The sequence below is a fragment of the Aulonocara sp. 'chitande type north' Nkhata Bay genome, linkage group LG7 (assembly GCF_057382095.1).
Source record: "Aulonocara sp. 'chitande type north' Nkhata Bay isolate Kocher_YH1m ecotype deep benthic linkage group LG7, A_spYH_male_GT1.1, whole genome shotgun sequence".
In the NCBI taxonomy this organism is placed as follows: domain Eukaryota; kingdom Metazoa; phylum Chordata; class Actinopteri; order Cichliformes; family Cichlidae; genus Aulonocara; species Aulonocara sp. 'chitande type north' Nkhata Bay.
Window position 1 is genome coordinate 5244352 of NC_141350.1, and position 17124 is coordinate 5261475.

Sequence of the window (17124 nt, forward strand, 5' to 3'; positions counted from 1 at the left end):
CAGAATAAGGGAGAGCGAGGGAGGGAGGGAGCTAAGGAGAGAGCTAGAGCAAAAGAGAGAGAGAGAGAGAGAGAGAGTGTGTTTATTAATCTTATTGTGGGGACATAAATCTGTTAATACAGTTATATCAGGGGGGCTCACCTCTAAAGGAAGGTTTCAACAAGGTAAACCATTAAGTTTTAGTGGTGAAGGATAAGCCTGGATATATTACATATATTTTAATTATAGTTGGCAAACCCCACTAAAAATGCCAAAACCTGAAGCAAATGCATGCTGCCAACAGACTCTAGGCTTTGATTATAGCTCAAAAAAGGTAAAAAATAACTGAATAAATGAATAAATAAATAAATAAAATACAGGCATTGTTGAGCCACATTGCTTCTTCAGTGTTACAATGAAAAGGGTCACTGGATCTGTCATTTAGCCACCTTACTTAAAAAAAAAACCAGTTGATAATCTGCAGCTGAAAATACATCAAATTTATCTAACACCAGAAACATACCAACAAACACGAGCTGTTTCTTTGAGAAAATACATTTGCGACCAATTTGTCTCTGAAGATTTGCATCGTCTTTGCTACTGAAGGGTGATTGGGGTTTATTGCAACAGACAGGCTGGAGGACATCATGAAGCTCGAGGAGATAAATGCTTTGCTGAATCTGTTTATAATAACGACAATAAAGAAAAAAACTCTCCAGGAAACAATAAAAGAAGAAATCAACATCTTCTTAAGTGACAAAAGACGTGTGTCTCTGTGTGTGTAGTGGGGGAAGTCGGCTCATAACACATCACTGAGCAGCGAACACCCCCCACTGTCACCTCCTCTGCTTCCAAGCTGTACGCTCTGCCACCCACCATCTCTCACTCATCTCAGTCACCACCCCCCACCCCATCATCATCATCACCATCGCCCAGGTCTATTCTCCTTTTCCGGTCTCTATCATTCTCTGTCTTCTTAAACCTCTTGTCATTTCCCATCCCTCCTTCTTCAATGTGATGTGCTCTCTCTCTCTCTCTCTCTCTCTCTCTCTCTCTCACACACACACACACACACACACACACACACACACACACACACACACACCCTCCTTCCTGTCTTGCCATATGGTAGCCTTTCCCTGTCATGAGCTCTCTGAACTCACCAGCAGCACAAACAGCCTCTATATGACCAACACAAATCACGGGGAAAACAAACATAGACTGCATACAATGTTTATATTATATTATTTGGAAAAAAGATAAAGATTGTCACACATGAAAGAGTAATTAACATGTTACACCAGAGCCCTCTGCTAAAATGTGCTTCTGTACACAAGACAAATTGTTGCAAAGAGAAAATTTAAAGGCACCAAAGCTTGTCTGATTTCCCTTTGGCCACTTGGAGGCAGCAGAAACAAGCTGTGAAAACAACATACAGGTTATCACCTTTGCTACCTTTCCTACCAGTATAATCTCAACATTCAGCTGAACAAATATGTCTGTACTGATGAATTCAAGTATTCACCCTGTTCCCCCTCTATTTAAGTTAAATTTCTTCTGATTGGCTGCTCGGCACAAATAGAAGGTTTGAACAGCAAGTAGAAGAGGTTGTTGTGCTCACAGCCAGAGTTGTGTATATTAGGGATACCTGTACTCATTTGTGTAACACAAACCCAGGAGTTAAAAAAAAAAATAGTGATGAAAAACAAAGAAATAAAAACTCACGGTCTGAAAACATTTCTCTTATAGCTGGTGTCACAACGGGTTCACACCAGTCTTTCCAGTTTCCTCAATAAAATTCAAGTGACTTGCTAAACTAAACCTTGTGTCCTTAAACACTTTCTCTCTTTCTGCCCTTTCTTATTTATGACCCACTTCAGAGTCCTCTCCTTTCCATCAATATATCTCTCCCACACATCCTCACCTTTCTCCTACTGCAGTCAGCTAAATGAACTCCTCTGTCTTTCATCTTCCCATTCCCCTTTTCCTTTTTTCACCATTAAGCTATGATCTAATCTAATTAATGATACAAAGAAAGATTTATCCAGTGGCCTTGAACTGTCCGGTTCACTAGCTGCCACGCAGAAACATCAAACTCTGACATCACTTCCTCATTCTCTCTCACACAATTGATACCACACAGCAATTTTACTGAAATGTGATGTAATCTCACAGAGGTGTTAAAATGCTTACTTCCCGGAAAGCTTAATGAAGTGCAATGTAGAACTTATAAAGAACAGTAAGAAAATTATTAAAGTGGGGTTTTTTTCCATATTAAAACAGATTGTGGAGCAACATTCTTGTGGTAACAAATGGAGGCATCTAGTGGTCCTAGTGACTCACTGCTGGTGTCTTCATAAACGTACCCAGTAGACTCTGTCTCATTAATACTTGCTGGAACATTTAGCCAAGTGGTATTTTGTGTGGGGAGTTTATTTTTATTTATTTTTTTAGCACACTAATTGGGTTTAAAGCCTTCCTGTCTGTTACCAAACAGATGCCAAACTCAGATTTGACTGTGACTCATCGTGTCGCATTCAGATGAATGCAGCAGTTTCCAGCCATAAAACACAGCCCAACACAAACCGGCAGGATAATCTTGCTGCACATTTGCATTAGAGAGAATCAGGGAGCTATAAAGTGCTCATCTGATGAACGCAGCCTGCAGCAGGCTCACTTCCTGTTTCATAAAAGAAGACACATTATTTGTTGTAATTTCACAGGATTAGGTAAATCAAATCTAAAGAAATTCTAGAGAAAATATTTGTTTATTGTCACTGGTATGATGGTGACACTATACAGCAAGTTAAATAAACTTGTGAAACACAGCTGAAATGTGCAGGGTCAAATGTGCTATCTGACACTGCAATCCTGCGAGACCTTGCACCAAAAAAAGTGCAGTGTTCATGGACTAACTTGTCCATGAACACTGCACTTTATTTTGGTTTATAGCATCTGTTGCAAATCAGAGATGACTATTACCAGGCAGAGCAGGTTTAACGAATAAGGGCAGTATTAAACGTTTTAAGACCAAGTATTTTTAGTGTTTGATCAACTGCATGAAATAAATAATAATTTTTGTACTTTGCAGCTCGGACTCATGTTTCACATCGGTTTTACTGAAATTCTACTAAAATGCTGAAGTACTTCCTGAATGATATGATGCTTCCCATTCCTAGAAAAAAAAAACAGAAAAAAATTAGATTAAGTATAATATGTGAAATTTGGCAATAATTTGCTATTTGTTTAAAGTCAGGGTTTTTTTTGTAGATTTACAGTACTGAGAGATCTGCTTATAAATAACTGATCTTTCAGTGCCAGTAGTCCTCGACTTGGTTATACTTTAACTTTTGCCTTCAGATAGTAATTTATTCCTAATCGAGTGGTCACTCGTTTCTCGGTTCGCCCTTCAGATATTCCGTTAAAATATTACCATTTGATGTAAATGACATTATTCACAGGAATTTACCCAGAAGACTTATTTTTAATGCTGTTTGTGCCAGTAAATAGTGAGAAAAACACCTCCTCCCAGTTCTTGAGCAGCTATGTAAAAAAAACTTTAACACATCTGTGTCGCCTGGACTGGCGATATGAAAATGACAGCGGCAGTATTACCAAAATGAAAGTGTTATTCCACTCATAATCATTTAGACTAGGGAAAAAAATAAACCATTGCTAGTTGTCTGCCAGTGCTTGCAGAGGACCTCAGTTTTTTCATTCGTTTATGTGATGCTATATGGGAAATGAGCCTCATGGGAGGTTTTTGTTTATCTGTTAAACACTGAATGTGGATTTGTGTGTACGTGCTCAGTCGGTTATTTACATTGGATGCAAAATGTGTTTTGTACACGGATTTGTTTTAACATGAGCATTTTTGAGAGAAAGAAGAGACATTAATCTTGAAAGGAATTATAGTAAAATCAAATGTCTTTGATGAGCTTTAAATGGGGTGTGCAAACATTATGTTTTTCCAGTGCGTCTCCACCCTCGCTGCAGGGCCCGGTCACAGCAACCTAGCTGCACCATCACTGCTAAACTTCAGATTGGATGTTAGATTAGAAATCTATGTTTATTCTAGGGTTCAAATCTCAAGACGCCCAGACAGTAGAGATGGACAACCACTAGTTCATGACCACAACCTTAATTGTGTCCATTTACTCAACATAAACAAACAAACAAGTAATGCAGAGATAGTAGGGTATGGAGGAGAGTTCAATGCTTTGGATAAAACAGTGCACAGTCAAATATTAGAGCTATGGTGTGTACTTTATTAGTGCTTTGCATACAGCATCCAAATATACCATTAAAAAAATGCTCATGTCAAAAAAGTTGGGATGGGATCATGTTTACACTATGTGCCATTCCCATTTCCTTTACCAACTGTAATCAGCTGCTGGTCTTTCCACATTCTTTAAATGTTTTAATGACATTGTGCTTTAGCTGAGGAGCTATTTACAGTACCCAGTGATATTTTTGACCTACTGCCATTAAGTCTAATTAACTGCAATACTTTGACTGCACAGTCAAATAGCTGAGCTGCAATGACAACTTTTGATGTGTGTTTCTGCATATTAAAATATTTTTCTGAAAATTGTACATTGTCTGTGTTCAAATGTTTGACATGTTTTCAGTTTGTCACTGCATTGTGTTTTTGTTTACTTTTTATACAGTATGAATTAGAGGAAGTTATTTGAACTGGTTAGTTCAAACCAAAAATGTGATGGAAAATGAGAAGGTGGACTGTATCGGGGGAAGTGCAAACAAAAGACTCGCTACCCGTCATGTCGTCCATTGCTTTTTCTTCTTCTTCTTCTTTTTTTAAAGCATTACAAATATGTTTATGTCAGCTTGAGAAAGTTTGTATTTCTATATCTGTTGGCAGAAGCAACAGGCAGATATTTCAAAGAAAAGGTTTAACTGCACCTCACCTTTCAACAACAAAGCAATACAAAAGTACAACAGAGCCTTTATAAAATTTAACACAGTTTAAAACTTAAGTTTTATAAAACTTAGTTTTGGTTGCGTATTTTTCAGAACCATTTAACCATTTATTTTCTTCTTTAGAGTAACTGGAGCGTTTTCCAGCTCTCATAGGGTGTCACAGAAAGAGACATGGAAAGGTCACCTGTATGTTGAAGAGCCAACACAAACTGCACATACACAGGTTCCAGTTGTTTAAATCCATGACCTTCCTGCTGTCAGGCAGCAGTGCTGCACACACACAGCTAGTGTTAAGATCTGAGAACTAATCTTAGTGAGCATATTTAGACTTATGTATGGCTTCATAACTGGAATTAAACTATAATATAGAGAAGTGTTATGTTTCTGTATACAGTCCTAAAAATATCACAAGAACATGTAACCCGTGTAATTGTTACGCCTGCTGTTCTGCGTTGTGTTTTGGTGTTGAAGCAAGAGGCAGGAGACAGTGTCGAATCTTTGGCTCTTTACTGCACATCTGCAACACAGAGACACATGTTCGATCCGTGCGTGTCACGCGACTGCTCGTAACCCTCTCCTCCGGCCATGCTGAAAGGAGCTGTGTCCTTAATGTACATTAATGTAACGAACCAAATACAACAAATTATTTCAAACCATTGACTTAAACTCTCAAAAAACAAAAAGCACAAAATAAACAATGTGTCACTAAAAAACATCAAAACAACTTATAAGAACAATAAATGAAAGACTGCATCTCCAAAACATAAAAACATCTCCATACCTGCAACACAGAGACACATGTTCGATCCGTGCGTGTCACGCGACTGCTCGTAACCCTCTCCTGACGAAGAAAGAAAAGGTGCATGCTGTTACACAAAAGGAGAGACTGACGCGAGTAAACTCTCAAGCCGCTAGCGATACGGACTAGCTTAGCATGCTAGCATATTAGCCGAGTTCTCGGCTATAACTCATTATAATTGTGTATTAATGAACTCGTCCTCCACAAAACTTATCCCAAATGAGTCTCTTAACGATAAACAAAAACGCGGCGGTACGGTCGTATTCACACTGAAGCTTGGGATCCGAACAAACTTTGATTAACAGAGAGCAACGTGGCAGTGACTTACCTCCGGCCATGCTGAAAGGAGCTGTGACCGGGGCACACATGCACGCGCCTACGTCACCACGCAGCGCACACACGCACATGAACGCACACAGACCGAACACACAGATAGGAGAGTGAGATGCAAAAAAATGACATATTTATTCCAAAAAAAGAAAGTATTTTGGGTGAAATTCACAAGTGTTTAACACATATGTTACATTCACCCCCCCTGAATTTCACCAAAATCACTACACATCTGAATGGTACTGCAGTACCAAGAGGCACAACGACGCTGAACTACCATCACCTCCGGAACAGGTAACCCAAGGATCTTATCCCATAGTTCAGTTAAAAACTATCCATAAATGGATTAAAAGAAGTTGGATAGGTTGATCAGGCCTCCAACCCTTTCAGAACACAAAGGTGCAGCCTACACCTCATCAAACGTGGTCCCATAAAAACGCCCAGGGTGGGTGTCATGATGCCTCAAGCAAGTACAACACATTCATAATACGCAATGGGATGACCCAAAAAAAACAGTCTATGTCAGAGGCCGAGCCTCCCGTGGCGGTAACAGGCCCCATGTAATAGGCTTCTGGACCATGTTTTCTATCAGCCTGTTGACTGACTTTACCACCCGACCTGCTCTGGTAACCACTCTGCTTCGAACATTGGCATGGTCAGAGTCATGTCTTGGCAAGTTGGATGGCTGCTCAGTATACGGCTGACCAGAGGTCTGATTGATGTCTGAACCAGAAACAGGAACAGTCTGCGGAACAACAGCGTCCCCATGACAGGCACCTGGAACAGAATCTGTGCCAGACTGTGTCGAATCAGAGGTAGCGGAACAGTCAACCGGAGTAGGAAGAGCAAAGTGCTGGGCCTGACCAGCAGGGCTTGCTGGAATGTCCGTTGTGCAAGTCTGAGAATCAGGTGGGGCATTGTCCACATCCGCACCATCACATGAACCATGCTGACGATCCGTGGACTGTGAGGCATGCTCTCCTGCCGCGGAATCCACATCCACTCCATGGCTCAAATCCGAAAAGACCCACAAAGAAGTCCTTGCTGCGGTAGACTCTGTCCCTAGACTGCCAGGGTCCTCCAGATCCCCATCAGCACTGAGATCCCCCTCACTGGAGAAAACGTCTAAGGACTGACTTCCCAACGAATCCTGGACAGGAAGGAAACTCACGTCCAACAGAAGGTTTCTGTGTACAACCTTACTCTGGCCTGAAGAGTCACTGATCCTGTAAATGTGGGTCCTGGGGTGCCTCTCCACAACAGTGTAAACCTGAGGCTCCCACTTGTCTGCAAGTTTCTTCCTGCCCCGCTCGCCTTTATTGGCAAGCAGGACGCGATCCCCAACGTTCAGAGACACACCTTTGATTTTCTTGTTGTATTGACGAGCCTGGTGCTCCTGCTCATTGCTGGTGTGCTCCTGGGCGATCCTGGCAGCCTCAGACAAGTACGACAGAAGAAGCTTGGAGTAGCCGTTAAAGTCCACCACAATGGGATCATGCAAAACAGACTTGAACATAACGTCGACCGGTAGTCGTGGGACACGGCCGAACATCAAATAGAATGGGGCATATCCAGTAGTCTCGTGAACAGTTGCATTATAAGCAAAGGTCAATGTCTGAATCTGCTGCGGCCATTCCTGTTTGGCTCTGAGAGGGAGAGCTCGCAGCATGTTGCCAAGTGTGCGGTTGAACCGCTCCGTGCCCCCATTCCCCATAGGGTGATAAGCTGTAGTGTGAGACTTGGCAACGCCCGAAATCTGCAGAAGCTCAGAAAATAGTTCACTCTCAAAGCTGGGACCTTGGTCTGAGTGAATACGCTCAGGGAAACCATATACACAAAAAACACAGTCCCACAACTTTCTGGCAACCTGCTTGGCAGTCTGATTCCTGCACGGGAAAGCAAAGGCCATTTTCGTGAAGTGGTCAGTTGCCACAAGCACATCAACAGAGCGCTTCTTTTTGTCCTCTGCTGACCAAAAGTCAATGCAGATGAGCTCCATGGGAACAGAGGTCTTAATGCTCTCTAATGGGGCTCGTGCTGCAGGCTCTGGAGTCTTGGCAAGTATGCACCTTCCACAGCACCGAACATGCTCCTTCACATCCCTCTCCATATTGGGCCAGAAAAAACGTTGCCTTGCTAGGTGGAGGGTGCGAACTTGACCCTGGTGCCCTGCCAAATCATGGACACCTTTCAAGGCCTGCACCCGTAAATTCACTGGCAACACCAACTGGAGTCTCCTTGTTTTGCTCACAGGGTCTCTCGTCTCCCTGTAGAGAATGCCATCTCGAACCTTGAGCCTCTCCCAGTGCTTCAATAGGGCCAGTGCCCTGGAATCCATATCATGTCTCTCACGCCTGGAAGGGCGCCTCCTGCGGGCTACAAGCGGCAGGACAGCGGAGATGATGGGATCCTGAAGTTGGTGGTCCTCCAGCTCATATAAGGTAAGTGATGGCAGTACATCATTGCCAACTGGCTGCAACTGCTGAACAAGGTGGAGAATGGAGGCAGCTCTATTCTCCGCAGCGGTTTCCCAGTAATCATGGTGAGCCAAGGTAGCCGTGACTTCCGACGAACTGTAGAAATCCTCTGAGGCCAGAGCTGGAACAGGTTGTTGGACAACCCGAATATTTTGGACACCAAACCTGAAAGCGTCCTGCACCTCATGAGCCGCCGCACCTTCTGCATTCCGCACCAAGTGCTCGTAGGGCTCTTGAAGCAAGCGCCCACCGATAGGTTGATAGGTGAAGGGGTCACGACTAAGTGCATCTGCTACAACATTCTTTCGACCTGGGATGTACCTCAAATCAAAGTTGTAGGATGACAGCTTGGCCACCCACCTTTGTTCATAAGCGTCCAGCTTGGGTTTGGTCAATACATGAACGAGCGGGTTGTTGTCAGTCCACACTGTGAACTTGTGCCCCATCAACCAGTGGCTGAACTTTTCAGAGATGCTCCACTTTAGGGCCATGAACTCAAGGCGATGGGCTGGGTATCTCTGCTGTGACCTGCTTAGCGCCTTGCTCGCGAAAGCAATAGGGCGTGCCTTATCCCCGTCGATAGGCAATTGTGACAGAACCGCTCCCAGTCCATCCAGAGAAGCATCCACAGACAAAATGAACGGTCGTGAAAAGTCAGGATGAGCCAACACGGCACAGTTAAGGAGGTCGTCCTTCAGTTTATGAAAGGCCTTGTCACATGCAGGGCTCCAATCTGCAGCAGTCAACTTTCTGAACATGCCAGCACCCCTCCCAGCGTGACTAGTCCGTCCCTTCCTCTTCTGACCAGCCGTCAGAGCAAACAGAGGCTTGGCAATGGCTGAGCAACCAGGGATGAAGCACTGATAGAAAAAGACCATTCCTAGAAAGGACTTAATCCTCTTCACAGAAGGAGTGCAACCATCCTTCTCCATTAGAGCCTCCCTTGGCATCTTGGAAACCACTTCCACCTTAGCTGGGTCCACAGCCACTCCGGTCTGGTCGATGACATGGCCCAGAAACCTGACTGACTTCCGCAGCAGATGACACTTCTTTGGACCCAACTTGAGATTGTTGTCTCTCAACCTTTGAAAAACAGCTCGGAGCCGGCACAGGGCTTCCTCTTCAGTGGGAGCAAAGACCAGGAGGTCATCCAAGTAGCAGAGCAGACTGGTGAAGTTGAGGTCACCAAAGATGTTCAGCATCATGCGCATGAATGAAGCTGGGCTATTGCAAAGCCCTTGTGGCATCCGGTTGTATTCGTAGAGGCCAACAGGCGTCGTGAAAGCGGTGTACTTCTTATCCTCCTCACACATTGGGATGTTGTAAAACCCAGAGGTTAAGTCCATCGTGCTGAAGAAGGCATTGCCCCCAAGCGCGGCAAGGCAATCCGCTTGGTGAGGGAGTGGATGCGCATCCTTAAGAGTCCGCGCATTCAACCACCTGAAGTCCGTACAAATCCGCAATCCGCCATCCTTTTTCCAGACCATGACGAGGGGGGATGCATACTCGCTGATGGATTTGCGAATAATCCCTTTCTCCTCCATGTCAGTGAGTACCTGCCTTAGTTGTTGGTAATGAGCAGGGGGTACTCTTCTGTAAGGCATACGGAATGGGCGTTCATCAGTCAGGTGGATCCGATGTACAAAGCGTCTAGCTTCGCCACAGTCAAGCGGGTGTCTAGAGAAGATGTCCTCATACTGCTCAATTAGCTCAACGAGCTCTCTCTTTGATTGTAAGCTGGCATGGCATGAGTCAATGTCAAGATCACCCAAACCTAGGGAGCACAACCTGTCATTCAAGTCGGCCTCAGTAGTAGCTGGCCCACTGGCTGGTACCTGGGCCATACTCGCCATCTTGCAGGAGTCCTGCTGGAAATCAAGGTCCTCCACCGCAAGGCAAGATGAAACAACAGCAACCCTCGAGTTGCGTTTCAAGGTCAGTGGTTTTGAGGAGAGATTGGTCATCTTCAATGGCACCCACCGATCACCCCACATGGACGTGATCACCCGGCCAACAAGAACGTCTCTCGGCCCAGACCCAGAGGTGCACGGTTCCACGATGATCGTGCTGCCTGGAGAGACTGGCACATTGCTGGGTAGCCTGCCCCATACCAGATGTTCACACCGTGGGAGTAGTGTCACAGCACGAGGCAGTTTCACAGTGCCAATTTTGTCGGGAACCTCCTCACCCCTCCATCTGGTGGTGCACGACATCATGTCCAAGAAGTGCTCATAGTCAAGAAGCGAGTGCTTGCTTCCCACAGACACAAGCTTCCAATAGTCATCAGAATGTTTCATAACTCGCATCAGGTACTTGAGAACGTTGGAGCCAATGATGAGCTCATCACGCTGGCCCGACACTACCAAAACTGGTACAATGCATTTCACACCGTGGACGGTAAGTGTCAAGTCATAAACGCACTTTGGGTGGGTCTGCTTCCCACCACAGCCAACCAGCACAATCCGTTCGGCCGACTGCGGTCCACTCACAAGAGCCCCAGCCTCTCTAAGTGACTTCTCGGCCTCTTCACTCATAGTGCAAGCCATAGACCCGGAATCCATCATGCCCCTCAAGTTAACCTTGTCATTCACTGCAACTTGGGTGTAGAACAATTCACTAAATGTGGGCACTACTGCTGGTCCCTGAACCACGACACGGTACCCCTCTGGCATTGTTGAACAGGTGTTGACATAAAGAATTTCGAGATCCGATTCATCATGATTGAGGGTATTAGGTTCTTCCCCCACACTGCCCCTCTCCAAATGTGGGTGATTCAGTTTTCCGAAGGCCAACCCTGCCTCGCGACAGCCCCGGCCTCCCGTCCCTCACGACGACTGTGACAGTCCTTTTTCCAATGACCAGGAGCAAAACATGCAAGACAGAGATTCTCTCTCCTGCAGTGCATGTGAGTGGAATGACCAGTGTTGCCACAGACCTGACAATTCTTCTTAAGAAAGGGCCCGCGGGTAAGACGCTGCGAAGGTGTAGATGCAGGGGCTGCAGTCTGCACATTCTGACATGCAATCACGCGATCCAAGAGGCTGATCAGAGCGCGCATGCCAGTCACATCAAAAGCTTGGGTGTCAGTCGAACCAAGCTCGCAACCAACTGACTGCTGACTAGGTTGAGTGGTCACAGTGTATGTTGGTGACTGTTGGAACTGAGGAGTAGGCGTAGGCACCGGACAAGAAGACACTGATGTCCCAGAAGGATAGGTCGTCGAAACATCAGCTAGAACAGGAGTGAAGCAAGTTGCTGTGGGCGAAAGCTGACAAGCGAGGTTTGAGGCTGCTGCTGTAGGCTGAGACTGCAAGGCGACACTGGCCTGACCAGGCTGTGGCGCCATCGCTTCTTGAGGCACAACAGAGCAGTTGTGGCTAACCTCTCTCCTCTGTGAGGTGTGGGAACTGCCCTGACTGCGTGCCCTGAGTTCACGCTGGAAGCTATCAATGCGTTCTTGAACCTCGGTGGTTGTCCACTCCTCAGCTGCTTTGATGCTGAGCCTGTTCGAGAGGATGGGGTCGGGGCAATACTTGATGAACATCATCGAGACCTCACGCCCTGGGTCCTCAACATTACGCCCCTGCCTACGCAAGCACTCGTCAGCAGCGTCAATAGCATTGTTTAGCCTTATCCAATATTCCATCACTCCCTCATGTTGTAATGGTTTGGTGTTATAGAAGTCAGCCATAGGCATAGAGGAGTAAGTCAATACGCTAAAGTGCTGTTTCAGAATGTCAAATATCAATTCAGGAACCTGGACATGGTCAAGTGAGGGGTTGTGACGTAGGGTGACCCTCACTACATCCTTAGCCTTCCCCATCAACCTAGCCAATATGTCACGTGATCGCTGGTCTGTTGGTGTGTTGCGTTTTACAAAGTACATTTCCATCATCTCGACCCATTCATGAATGGAAAATTTATCACTGCCATCACCCCTGAAAACTGGTGGCTCCTTGACGTCTGATTGCAAGACCAGTTTCACCCCAGACAAATTTAGCTCAGGGGGTCCCTGCTCAGCCTTAGAGCTTTCAATAGGCATACTGCTCCCCTTATCACCTTGCAGCTGGGCTACGATGGACTGACCAATCTGATTGGCCAAGTCTGAGATGAGTGTACTCAACTCAGCGCTGCCAGCTGTCTGCGGGGTCTGAATGTCACAGGGGGGAACCTGGAGACGAGTGGAACAAAACTTGGGAGCAAATGACACACCAACTTTAGGTGTCTGAGCCCCATCCCCAAGAAACCACCCTCGCCCCAAACCAACATTAGAGGAAACCTCCTCATCAGGAACACCAGTTGCCTCCGAACCAGATGCTGGCTCCATAATGATGAATAAAGCACAATCACAAGAAACAAAATTCCAAATAGTGCAACTGAACAAAAGCAAACACAGTATTCTTAACTAACACTTAATGTTATTCAGGATGAGAATTGAGCAGATTAAATGTCCAAGCTCATTCAAAAAGTCCCACACAAGTTAGGAAAAGCAACCAACTTGGAACGAGGGCAATTGTGAAGAGCTCCCCACGGTGATCGAGATGACGTCGATGCTTGATGAATCCAAAGGGTCACGGCACCAATGTGACCCGTGTAATTGTTACGCCTGCTGTTCTGCGTTGTGTTTTGGTGTTGAAGCAAGAGGCAGGAGACAGTGTCGAATCTTTGGCTCTTTACTGCACATCTGCAACACAGAGACACATGTTCGATCCGTGCGTGTCACGCGACTGCTCGTAACCCTCTCCTCCGGCCATGCTGAAAGGAGCTGTGTCCTTAATGTACATTAATGTAACGAACCAAATACAACAAATTATTTCAAACCATTGACTTAAACTCTCAAAAAACAAAAAGCACAAAATAAACAATGTGTCACTAAAAAACATCAAAACAACTTATAAGAACAATAAATGAAAGACTGCATCTCCAAAACATAAAAACATCTCCATACCTGCAACACAGAGACACATGTTCGATCCGTGCGTGTCACGCGACTGCTCGTAACCCTCTCCTGACGAAGAAAGAAAAGGTGCATGCTGTTACACAAAAGGAGAGACTGACGCGAGTAAACTCTCAAGCCGCTAGCGATACGGACTAGCTTAGCATGCTAGCATATTAGCCGAGTTCTCGGCTATAACTCATTATAATTGTGTATTAATGAACTCGTCCTCCACAAAACTTATCCCAAATGAGTCTCTTAACGATAAACAAAAACGCGGCGGTACGGTCGTATTCACACTGAAGCTTGGGATCCGAACAAACTTTGATTAACAGAGAGCAACGTGGCAGTGACTTACCTCCGGCCATGCTGAAAGGAGCTGTGACCGGGGCACACATGCACGCGCCTACGTCACCACGCAGCGCACACACGCACATGAACGCACACAGACCGAACACACAGATAGGAGAGTGAGATGCAAAAAAATGACATATTTATTCCAAAAAAAGAAAGTATTTTGGGTGAAATTCACAAGTGTTTAACACATATGTTACAAACAGAAGATAGGGACATTTAATAAGTTAGAAATCAGCTGGCTGTTACTGAACACAAGGACAAACCTTCACCTGATATGAAGGAACTAGCAGTTTTTTTAACTTTGTGAATATTGTCAAGCAACCTTTTTAGTAGAATTTTATCTCAAAGATTTAAGAAAAGTATTTGTCAATTGCTTTTAGTTAACTATTTCAGCCTATAGCAAACTATTTCTGTTCCTTTTAATAGCAATAGCTGGAAATTTAAAATTTGTCTGTCACTTATTAAACATCTCTGCTGTCTAGTTTTACCATATTCTCTGACATCAAGGTTAATGTCACATTTAAATTCAGGTATTTATATATTTATCCATTTTCATTAACTGTAAGAGTGGGGACACTAGGGTTTATCCTGGATGTAGTGTTTAATTCAATTCGATTGACCTTTTGTTCTGTAGTGCCAAATCACTATAAAGGCCCTACAGTATTGGAGAGAAAGCCATCAGATGATCCCCTGTGAGCAGCCACTAGGCAGTGGTGGAAAGGAAAAATGCCTTTTTTAACCAGGAAGAACAACCTTTGTCACATTTTCCCTTAATTCTTTATCAATTGCAAGGGCCGCTGTTTGGGAATCTTGGAACTGAAGATGTGATTAATTCAAACTGATGCTGACTTTATAATTCTTGTGTGTTGTTAAACAGGTCTGACCACATCAAGTATGGTCACCTAAATATAGAAAGTAAATAACCAAATTAAGTTATTTTAACCATGAAAGCATTCTGCACGCAGCACAATGTGGATCTTTTCAATCACACCATGCAACCTTCTCTTTTAACTACCTAAAGCAGTTAAAAGACACATTTGTTCACACTATAAATATTTTTCTTTGCAACCAGAGGACAGAGTGGGTTAGGAAAAGGCTCAAAGAGAAGCTCTTTTGCAAAGATGAAGCAATGTTATTGTTTGCCTTCACATTCAGCAAAAAAAACCACAATCATTTTACAAGTGTGTGTGTGTGTGTGTGTGTGCGTGCGTGTGTGCGTGCGTGCGTGTGTGTGTGTGTGTGTGTGTGCATAGCACAATTATAATCTTTCACAAAAGATGTGCTCATTGTTTGTTTTCCCTTCTTCTAACATGAGTATTTGCACAGAGTAGCTGTACTGTAACCCTCACAGTATATTTGCTTAATTGATTTTGTTCCTGGCCATCAATGCCAGCGATAAGCTATATAACACGGCAATGTTGTTACTGGAACAGCAAAGGGTAAGAGGAGTAAAACACATCTGGAAAAGGAGAATTCATCGGTCATTTCCTTGGGTGTTTCCTATGGAACCAAAGAGAAACATTATCTCAGTTGGTAGAAGATTGTGTGAGCAAACTTCAAACACTTGATCTTTTTTTTCTTCTTCTGGCATTTTCAAAGATCATCCATATCAAAGAGATGTTTTATCACTCAGAGGGCTAAGGAAGAGGTGCGGCTCACTCAGGGGCTCACTCCCAGTTCAAAACTGTGAATAAAGTCAAAAGATTGTTCTTACAACTTCTTAGAACTGACGTCACTTCTACAGTAAATACAGTTTCTTCTCTTTATTTCTGGTGAAGATCTTCAGTATAAGTTTTGGGCTAAGAGACAAGTATGTAACAACTCCGGCCTCTAGGAAATCCATCCATTGTCTTCATTATTTGGACTGGAAATCAAAGTGCTTTGCTTTCTTTCCTGCTGCCTATAACTTTTTCAGCTAAATTAAACATTCAAAGGATATATTTGTTTAAGTTTTAAAATTAAACCAAGGAGCATTTTTCTGCTTTTGCAGTTCCTTGAAGCTCTTTCCAATAACTTTGACTGTGTCACGGCGATAGAGATGAGCCGTGTGGAAGTAATAAAGGAAAATCCAAACGCAGGCACTTGTAAAGGTGTGAAGGTGGTTTATTAAACACAAAATAAAAATAGACAAACGGCAAACGGAGAATGAACTAAACGATACTGGGAACAACTAACTACAGAACAGGAACCTGAACATGAACATGAAGGAAGATAGACGATGGTATATGATGGTGACAGCAGTGCAAACACATGACTGGAACATGGTAGACAGACAGACCAGCAGCTACTACAGCAGAGGACACAACTTAAATACACTCAGAGAAACACAGGGAGATTACACACAGGTGGGGGACACAGCTGGGAGTAATTAACGAGACGAGACAAGGGAGGTAAACTGAACACACCCACATGAGACGCAGACCTTCACAATAAAACAGGAACAAGACATCACTACACAAAGACGCAGACCAGACACAGAACTAAACCCACACAAAACATGAGAACACAAACCCTGTGAACAAAACCCTGTGAACAAAACCCTAAACCAGAACCACAGTAATATAATCTTTTGTAAATAATCAAAACACCAGAGAACCCCAAAACACTCCATAATGCAAAAATAAACCCAAAACATAATAAACTTAAAATGCTGGATCGAACCGACCCAGAACCGTGACAGACTGTCAGTGGACCATTATTACAGTAAAGAAGCAAACATTACAAAAAGCCAACAGCTAATGAATCTGCTCAGATAAATTCTAAATGCATTTACGTACTCTGCACCATCACAGTAGCAATGAAGTTTCAGTAAGTTATCTGAAAAAACAGCAGGTGACTTTCCTTGTAATGATGTATAATTTAATCAATCAATACTTTATTTATATAGCACATTTAAAAGACCAGAGATACTCCAAAGTGCTTCTCAATAATAAAATATGAAATAAAATTAATTAGACATGGATACAGATACATGCATTCCCAGTTAAAACAAAGCACTAATTAACCCGTACTATGCTAAAAGAAATATTTCACACCTAGTGTAAAAGTTAGATAAAATCAGCACAGAAATATCAACTGGAAGAACCCAGTAACACAATAATTTAAAATTACACACAAATGCAATTAAAGTACAAAGTGCACATCTGATAAATCCTAACTAATCTGAAATGCAAGATCAAATAAATAAGTTTTCAATCGTGTTTTAAAAGGAAGACTGTTCCAGAGGTTCGGTGCAGCAATGGCAAAGGCACGATCACCTCTGGTTTTCAGCCGGGACCTAGGTTGCACCAGGAGCATTTGACTCA

General features: G+C 43.8%; 1 long non-coding RNA gene across 1 annotated transcript; it reads right to left on the reverse strand.

Moving 5' to 3' along the window:
- Positions 1-5410: 5410 nt before the first annotated feature.
- On the reverse strand, positions 5411-13955 carry LOC147324384 (uncharacterized). The gene is made up of 2 exons (XR_015130133.1): positions 13025-13955; positions 5411-5761 (listed from the first exon to the last, which is right to left on the reverse strand). It is a non-coding gene; the product is annotated as an uncharacterized LOC147324384 (long non-coding RNA).
- Positions 13956-17124: the final 3169 nt, after the last annotated feature.